The sequence below is a fragment of the Physeter macrocephalus genome, chromosome 8 (genome assembly GCF_002837175.3).
Source record: "Physeter macrocephalus isolate SW-GA chromosome 8, ASM283717v5, whole genome shotgun sequence".
Taxonomy (NCBI): domain Eukaryota; kingdom Metazoa; phylum Chordata; class Mammalia; order Artiodactyla; family Physeteridae; genus Physeter; species Physeter macrocephalus.
The window spans coordinates 139,798,587-139,808,717 of NC_041221.1; positions in this window are offsets into that span (position 1 = coordinate 139,798,587).

Below are 10,131 nucleotides of genomic sequence, written 5' to 3' on the forward strand. Positions count from 1 at the left end.
CATATGGGAACATATGTATATGTATAAATGATTCACTTTGTGATACAGGAGAAACTAACACACCATTGTAAAGCAATTACACTCCAATAAAGATGTTAAAACAAAAAATTTGTTGTTCCAAAGTTCTTGTGAATGGATGAGCTATCAGTCACCCTTCCCTCTGACAGTGGGCCTCCCAGGGGGTGAAGTGGACACCCAGTGACTCACCTCCTGCATTACCCGGGGCTGCAGCTTTTGTTTCAGCAAGGCCAGTGTGAATTTCCATTTTCTTTTCACTGTGGATAGATGGGAAGGGATTGGCAAGCGGGTCAATTAGTCAACTAACTGGAGTTGGAGATGGGGTTGCCACAGTTGACAGCAAATTGTTCTTCCTCTCCTTTGTCCCTGGGAAAATGTGTCCCTTAGTACCTAGAAATAATAAACTGTCAGATGTTTTTAAAAATAAGGAGATAGACTCTACTATCTCTGCCACCTGACATTGACAAATGTGACAGTGTACGAGGAGGGAAACAGAGATGTTAATAACTACCAGGTCTGTGTACCTGAGGCATAAGGGAGGGTTTTATTCTGCAAAAGTCAATGAGTAGCATGGTAAGTACCTTGATCTACTCTTCAGGGAGCTGCTACCTGCAGGTCCCTTTCCAAAGCCCAGTTTCTATGTTCATAATGGGATTAAGTGCACACTGTCTGTCATCTGGAACCTTGAAGATTTCAGTGAATATGCTTGTTCATCTGAAGTTTCCAAAAGTAGGAGCAAAAGGTCAGGATTTTCCTCTCATTCTCCTCTTAAATCTGTCACATGGGTCTATATAGCTACTGAGTATCTTAAGTCTGTCACATGGGTCTATATAGCTATTGAGTACCTTGTATTGATATTTATGAGTCTTTGAGGAGATGCTGCAAATGTAGCAGAATAAAAGTTAACAAGATAACATAGAAATATGTTCAGTGCAGTTGTTTCCCATATTTTGTAGTCCTCTTTTATTAGTAAGTAAATGTCAACCAAAGACAAAAATAAACAAGGGGTGTCTTCTTGTTTGAATGGGGAAATTGATTATTTTCTGGTTTATGACATTTAGGCAATATAGATCCCATTTTCTTAGTTCCAAGATAGTGAAATCATCCAAACAAAAGAGGCCTCTGAAACACACAGACCCAGATGCGAGGAACCGAACCGTACGGGCAGCGCTGAAAGACATCAATGCAAGTGCTGAGCTCTGAGGATGTTTCTGCAAAAACCATGGGAAATAGAACAAAATGACAAGAGGTCAAACAATTATATCTCCCGTAGCTACAAGACTTCAGGATGTTTCTCATGGACCAACTTCCTTAACCTAACTTCATGAACTTTTCCTTCCTTAAGATCGTTCCCTCCCTCTGACACTACTGCTGTTTCTGCCCTGGTTATCTTATTGGAATCTCTCAGAGTAACCTAGAAAAGAGGCAGAAAATAGGCAGCAAGGACTTGGAATGAAACAGGGTCTGGGAGGGGAAGGGAAGGGAGGTCTGGAGGCTTGCTTCTCAAAGTCTGTCCTGAGGATAAGCACTGGTATCACCTGGGGACCTGTTAGAACTGAAGAATCTCAGGACCACCCCCCCGCACCCCTACTGGATCAGAATCTGAATTTCAGCAGAACCCAGGTGTCACAGGCACATTACAGTTTGAGAAGCATTGGTCTATAAGGTATGGTAGAATGTGTGGAGATAGCCTCAGAGGTAAGACGGAGATGTTGAGGGTGAAGGGATGTATGAGAGGTGGACTGTCCCCAGTGCAGCCATGAAATTAGGTGATGTGGAGGTTGCCATGTGGGCAATAAAAATACCACCAGAAAGTGCTTAAATGAAGAAATGTTTATTATTAAATTTTAAAAATTTCTTACACTGTATAAAAATCTTTCAATGTAAAAGTTTAGCATCTAAATATAAACAAAAAGAACAATACAAGTTAACCATAATTGTAACCATCAGCTATAAGCATAGTTAACCTTTTACCCTGTCTTCCACTTTCTTTATATATATATGTACTGTATATATATATATAATATATATAATTCATATAGGTAAATATATAGTTATATATATAATTCATATAGGTAAAATATTTATTATTAAGAATATAAATTAGTTATAAAACATGAATAAATGCCAAACTATATAATAATATATTAATACATTGATATACAATTATTTAGGTGTAATATATTAACTTTATAGGGATGGGAGTGTAAGTGCCAACTGTAGCTTTCATTTCTGGTTTATAACATATTCTGATATTTTATGCAAATGAATTTTAGGAAAGATTTTTTTCACTAATAATATTAGTTTTTTTTAATGTTAATACTGAAAAGGCTGACTATACTAAATGTTGGCAAGAATGTAGAGCAGTGGGTACTCTCATACATTACTGGTAAGAGAATAGAGTAGTACAGCTACTTTGGAAATCTTTTTAGCATTGTTTCCAAGCAAGGGTTTGCTGCCCAATGCCCCTAGAAGTCAACACTATCGAACCCGATTTTGAGAAAAGAAAGAGCTTTATTGTGAGGTCAACCAGAAAGGAGATAGAAGGCACAGCTCAAATCTGTTTCCCAGTCCAGGGCTGGGGTGAAATTTAAGGGGTTGGGGAAATTTCAAACTTGGAAGCTGATTGGCTAGTCTCAAATCAGTCCATAATAAGCTACATGTGCTGCTGGAAGCCAGCCTTTTCTTTGAAGGACTTCCCGCTTCATAATGCTCTCTGGGGGCAACATATGTATTCTGTAAGCGCTGCAGACTGAAGATTCTCCGTTCCCGGGTCACCTGTCGACAAGGGCTCCTGTCCTGAATACGTGCAATGGCGGTGCTGTCTCCGTAAAATAATTCCAGGTTTGATTAATCAACAACCTATTTGAAGAGGCTAAACCGGTTTAAGCTGGTCAGTGTGTTATGCGCTGTTTCAGCATTATCTGTTAAATATCAGCAAAAATGCCACACTGGAAATAGCCTAAATACCTTTCCATAATAGATTGGATATAAACAAAAATACTGACTGAAATCACTTATGCAATATTTCAAACAAAACTACACTCTGTTGTTAGAAATCATGGTAGTGGTTCCCATCAAGGAGAAACAGGTGGGTAGTGATAGGGAATGCAGGACGAGGGCTTCTGGAAGGTCAATAATGTTCTATTTCTTGACTTGGATGATCAAGAAATATGCTTGAATAAAGTAGTTTAATAAACATTATAAAGTGATGCTGTATATTTTAGAACATTTGGAAAATAAAGTGACAATTTCTATTATCATGTTGATATATGTTCCCTGATATTTTTGTTTGGTTTAAAATGTCTCTTTTTCCTCCTAAACCCACGTAATGCATACTTATTAAAATTAACTGCCCTCCCCACCCCCGGAGATCAAAATGTGTGAACTAGAAAGGGAAAGACCACTGCAACTCCATCCTACACAGGTAAGTTCTGGTAAATTGTAGTGCTTATTCAGGAGGGGTTTGTTTTTAAAGTGGATCTTATATTTTAGTTAAATCAATGAGCTTTTGCTAACTTCACATTTCTTTGGAGCAGGGGTTGGTTGGTTTGTCTTACTAATTTTCCTTTCCAGCCTTCCCATATACTAAACTCTATTCAGTAAATGAAAGGGAGTCACCTTCATTTAAGCTCACTGTCTCCATCACCTCCCTTCTTTTGCTATAGAGTTACGTGTTAGTCTGAGAAAAGGGATATAGGAAAAGGGAGGTAAGCTTTGACTGAGACCCACAGGTCATCCTATAAGGAAGCTCTGTTTGGAAGTATCACACCCCTGGGCCCCCGGGACTTGCTCATCGCATATAAAAGCCAAGAACCATCTTTTGAATACTCAGAGCCATCCCAGGTCTCAGGGCAGAAATCTGGGAGAGAAGAAACAATTGGCGACATAAGGTCTCATCCATCTTCTGCTCCGAGTACCCCTCTGCTCTGGGTGATAGTGGGGAGGTGGACATTGAGAAAAACTAGTGCTCAGAAGGCTCTTGGAAATCATGTAAGCCAGTGGTTCTCACTTGAGGCCAATTTCACCCCCGCCCCCCAGGGGACATTCACAATGTCTAGAGACCGTTGTGGTTGTTGGACAGGGGAAGGCTTGCTGCAGGCATCTAGTGGGTAGAGGCGGGGGATACTGCTTAACATCCTGCAATGCATGAGACAGCCCCCATGACAAAAAATTAACCAGTCTGAAATGTCAATAGTGCCAAGGTTGAGATGCTGATATGAGTGGATAAGTGTGTGTGTGTGGCGGGTGGCGGGGGGGGCGGGGAGTGTTAGTTTCAGCACAGGCTTCCCAACAGGTATATAGATGAACAGCCCTTGACAAATTTTCTTCCTCCCTAGGGAAGTTTTCTTGATTGAGTTCAGACAATGGTTTAGTTCATTCCATTAATGATTTGAGGCACAAAACTCACATTATTCAGATGGATTGGTTCTGTCTTGTAGAGTGGGAGCGCACACATACACTTAATGTACACCAAAATTAGTAGAATAAATATCAGCTAAGGAAGTCTTGTGGGAAACCAGCAAGTTCATTATTCCTAAGAGACAGTTCGGCAGCTACCACCCAAGCTCCTTGTGAGACCAGATGGAAGAATCTGGCGAAAGAGCCACTTAGCTGAAACCACGCTAAGCAGACAGTGAGAAGCCTGGAAAGGGAACAGTGTGAAGGCTCAGGGAACCTAGATTCTCTCTGAGACACACAGAACTTACTCAGGGACAAGTTATTTAACAGCCTTAGAACTCTTTTCCCCTTATCTGTAAAGAATGAACATTTATTGTGAATATATCATTTATTAGATACTTTTGTAACTTTCTTTCATTTAGTCCCCTTCTTAGCTCAATGAAGAAAATATTGGTATCTCCATATTACTTATGAGACTCAGAGAGGTTACCTGCTCGATGTCACACAGCAGAAAGTAGTAGGGCCAGGATTTCAACTTAAGTGTCCTGATCACTTTCATTTTTCACCTTTCCATAGATCCTGTTTCCTTAACCTGTAAAACAGAGATGATTCATGGGTTTTTGTGTGATGATTTATTGATTTAATGCACACAGCCTCAGAAGAGCAGTAGACATTTAATAAATGCTGAGCCTTATTTTTAATCATTATTATTATTTTGACACTTCCCTGTTCAAAAACTGCCCTTTTATTTGTAAGAAACAGCTGCTTAGAAATGAAATTCACTCATCAGTATTAGATACCAATTATGAAGCAAACTTACAAAGTTCCTTTGGAATAACCCCCCCCTCTCCACCCCAATTTCTCTTTTCTGGCAGAATCAAGGGAGGCTCAGGATCTGATATTCTGACCTGGAGACGGAAATCAGGCTTGCCCCGGCTTGAGTGCCCCATTTACCAAGCAGGGAGCTCTCCTGTCCTCGGGGCAGGCGGGTCGGGGGTAAATGGAGCCACTAATAATGCCGCTGAGCTAAGCACCTCCGCCAGGAGCTCCACAGTTGCCTTTCTCCTTGGTTGTCAGGCTCTCGAAATGCTCTCCAGGGATTCTCAACTTTTAGAGTAAATGATCCCAGTCTGGGAGGATGAATAATTCAGTGTTAGAGGTAAATTTTGGAGAAACACAAGTGTGGGAGACACTCTGGGACTCTGGGGCGTTAGTTGTGCTTAGAGGCAACCCCTTGTAACAGGGGGTTTAAGACTCCTGTAACCCACTAGCACCCCATCCTGCCAGGAACCCCGCTTCCACCAACACCTGTCAGGCCCGAATCACACCTCCTGTCAAGGCATCCAAGGCTCTTGCTAAAATGCAGATATTACTTGGGAGCAATAAATGCATGAATATATTAGCACATATTAACACTGTGTTTGTTGATCAGATTAGCTGTCCCTCAGAGAGCAGATCCCTAGGGGAATGGAAGCTAATTTGCATTTGTATCATAGAAAAGGACCTCTCAGGGAGGTCTGATCTGGATTTAGATAGAATTTAAGAGAGATGTATTATCACATCCTTTGGTTTTTACAGAGTTGCTCCAGGCTTGGCCAGAAGCCTGGCCTAACCCTACAGGTTAGGAACTGGTCTCAGGTCAAAGGACTAGGAAGCAGCAGGGCCTCCACTGAAAACTGGGAGTTCTAAATCTAAATCCAGGCTAGCAGCTCAGTGGTTGTTAGTAGGGAGACAGAGGGTCCAATGGCAATGGTAAAGATTAACGTTGACCTGAGTTTGAAGATTGGGGTTTGACAAGGTTTGAATTTAAGAGAACAAGCGACATTATTTGGTTTAAAGGAAGACAGAGAATAAGGTGCAAATGTGTAATTTAGAGGGCGAGGTGCGTGTATGTGTGTGTGTGTGTGTGTGTGTGTGTGTGTGTGGTCGGGTGGGGGGGGTGTCCTTTTTCCAGAACCTTCAGTGACTTTAGTTACTGTACCTGAAGGAAGCAACATGCCCTGGGCCTGGGCTCTTGGTCCTTTACAAAGGAGGGACCCCTTGCTTTTGCCACCCAGGTGAGAATGGCCTTGGGAGAAATCTGTCACTCCTTGGATCCCTGCCTAGACTCTAAAGTGGCTGTGACTTTTGGATGTGTAACGATGTAAAAAGCAACTAGCATCAGCGGGCCTGGAACGTGGGAGGTACATATGTTTAGTGGTGAATGCTAGAAATATGACCTGGACTTGGATTCAAATATGAGGGGCTTGAGCCTCCTTCAGGTAGTTAGTAACTGTGCATTCAGGCCCAGCCCTAAAAATGTAGAGCCTGGGGCAAGAGTACACTTGGACGGCAGCATCCATATTTCTAAATGTTCAAAGACAATAAATCAAGCTTAAAAACTGTTAAATAAAATATATTCTATCACTTCACTTTCATAATGACAAACTCAAAATGTGTAAAGCTTTGGCTTTTATATGACTAAAAGTCTGCAAAATATCAAACACGACTGAATTTAGTTCTTATTGCATATATCTGAGTGTTTTTTATTAATATGCCTGCAATAGCAATAAAGACATGCATAACTAACAAATTATTAATACCCATTCCCTCAATTTTTTTTTTTTTTTTTTTTGCGGTACGTGGGCCTCTCACTATTGTGGCCTCTCCCGTTGAGGAGCACAGGCTCCGGACGCGCAGGCTCAGCGGCCATGGCTCACGGGCCCAGCCGCTCCGCGGCATGTGGGATCTTCCTGGACCGGGGCACGAACCCGTGTCCCCTGCATCAGCAGGCGGACTCTCAACCACTGTGCCACCAGGGAAACCCCTTTTTTCTTGATTTATTTCAGCCAAAGCACTAAGGGCTGTTAAGATCAAGATCTTTCCAAATAATTTGGTTTTGCAAGAGTAACTGTTTAAAGGTTAAAAATATAATTGTATTCAAAATGTCCACAATTTGACTATATTTTCCCAAAAAAGCAGATCATAGAAAATGTATCAATAATAAGTTACAAAACACAAAAAATATTTTCCATGTGTTTTCAAAATGTTTTCAAAATTCTGCAAATTTGTAAAAAGTAAAAGGGAAAGCTCAAATTATTAATAATGAACATCAACACTTAAAAATATAGTTTTTTAAATTTAAAAACTTGTAATTTAATTTTAATTACATTATGAAAATGTAATTACCTCATTAAATAATTTTATGTTAAACTATTTATCATACGAATATTTGGGAAACTACCCCCCTTCTTTTCTTGTTATTTTGGCTGGTCAAATAACTAAAATGACATAAGACAGATTAAGAGGAGAAAATCAAATTTAATTACGTACATACTGGAAATCCACATTAACGTGAAATTGCAAAGACAGGTAAAATGAGGTATATATGTCATTCTGGACTCAGGAGAAAGGGTTAGGGGCCTGTACTTCCAAGGAAAGGAAGGCAATTCAGAGGAAGAATAAAAGAGTAAATGCTTGATAAACAAATGTTTTCTGGGCCATCCCTAAACAACACAGGGAGGACTTTGATCAAACAGGCCGTGCTAGGTCTCTCCCCATCTATCACACCTAGTTTGTACAATATTATGCTCTAGCTGTCTATGGTGATAGTTCCCTTCCTGGACCAGGTCCTCCATCTAAATTCTTTTAGGCAGTTAGGGGGAAGGTCAAAGGTTCTTCCTGAGTGGCACATCATGGGGAGACTCATTCCAAACCCCTACACATTCAATCACCTAATTACATGGGAAGAATGGCAGCATGCTATGGGAATTTCAGGGTAATATGCATTGTTTAATATTGCAAATATTCCCAGCCACCCTGAGGAGCGCACTGCACTAATTCCTAAATGCCTCTGGAACTCTGAATTGTGAAACAAATAGAAGTGAGAAAACAGAGGCACTCTGGGAGAGACTACTTTGTTGTGCAGGAATCTATTGCTTTCATACTATTGGAAAGAAAGGATTTGACAAGTTAATTAATTTGCCTTTCCTCTTACCTGAGCACTTCTGCGGCTCACATCCTACACTACTCTCTCTGAGGCCCTGTCTCCAATGTCAACCTCAGACAACCACAAACGTTCACTGCTTTTTGACATAATTGCCTTTTTAGGGGGAATAAGGCAAGACAGGTGGAGAAATGTTTCTTTGGCCTGAACAGTATTAATCAGGAGGGTGGATGTTTAGGATTTAGGGTCTCAGGGTCCCGGTCTGTGTGCTGGATTCTGAGTGCTGAGGTATCTATGCATCCTTACATTTATTTTGTGTGTGTTTTTGTTATGTAGGTCCCTCCAAGGCTTGGAACCTGAAGCAGCATCTGCCCTGGCCTGGGTGTTAGGGCATTATCATGTACATGATTTCAGGCAAGTCACTTTGCTAAGAACTGCTCCTCTCACCTGAGAAATGGGAACATTACTCCCTGATCTACTTATCTCACAGTGTTCTTGAGAAAAGTAAGACTACATTTGCATGCCTTTCTAAGAATATATTTATAGTTTTGGTAAAAATGTGGTATTGAAGGAACATAAACCTTTGCAAAAATAGAGTTTATTGTTTGCCTGGATTTCTTTTTTTTTCGTGTATTTATTAACAAAAAATCAGAGTGAAGTAAGTAGACATTATTACCATGTATCAAGTGACAATCAGCTAGGAATTTCTACTAAGACAAGCCTTCATGCATAGGACTCTGGAAGGGTTTTATTCTTTGTCTCATCCTCAAGCACGTTAAAAATTCTCACATCTGTATAAAGTAAAATGGGGGTGACATTTATCACATAAAGTCAAGTCATATAAATGGTTGGCTGTTCATTTCCATGTCAGGGCAACATCATCAGTTCCATCTTGCAATGAGACAGACCATTCATTGAAATCTTGCCTTCTCATTTCTTTATCTTGCTCATTTTTTTCTAATAATAATTTCTAGGTTTTGAGAACATATTTAGTGCCAGGCCGTAGGCTAAGTTTTACACATAGTATCTCATTAAGCTTTCTTAACAACCAGGTTATATTATTATGATTCTCACTCTGAAATAAGGAAACAGAGCCTGAGTGATTTGCTCAGGGTCATAAATAGGGAATGAAAGGACTAGAAACAAGGTTAGTCTAACTGCAAAGCCCAATACTGTCCAATATAGAGATTGTTGAAGACATCAGTCAAGGTTTCAGGTTGGACTCACCTGCTGTTGACGTCTCTGTTTGGATTAATGATGTCATCCTGATGCCTCTGGGATTGGGAGCCCTTTAGAGAAAATCTGTTTGACCCAGAAGTCTGAGCTGGGGATATCTTGGCCTGACTCGCATGTTACCAGTTGTGTTGGGATATATACAAAGTGCTGATTCGGAGGGCTGTGGTTCAGGACACTGCATAACTCCGATGTGAACGAAAACATCAGAGCTTTGTTTTGGGCACAACTGTGTAATCAAAGCCACACAGCCTAGATGGATTTCAGCTAATTGGTTCAATGGAAACTTACAGCTGCAATGGGATGGACCAGAGCTGTCTGCTGTTGTGCATGCAGACCAGCCCCTGTCATGTTCTGCGGCCACCACTGAAACAAATGCCCTACATTGTAAAGAAGCACGGAGTGTGGCACACAAATAGCTAAGCTGTTTCACATTTGCAGACATTCAGGGTAATATATCTGCTGTCAATACGCCACACACACATTTGGGGGGATTATGACAGCATTGCCGACACAGTATTGATTCATGGCAGAGGCTGTTTATCTGTGACAAG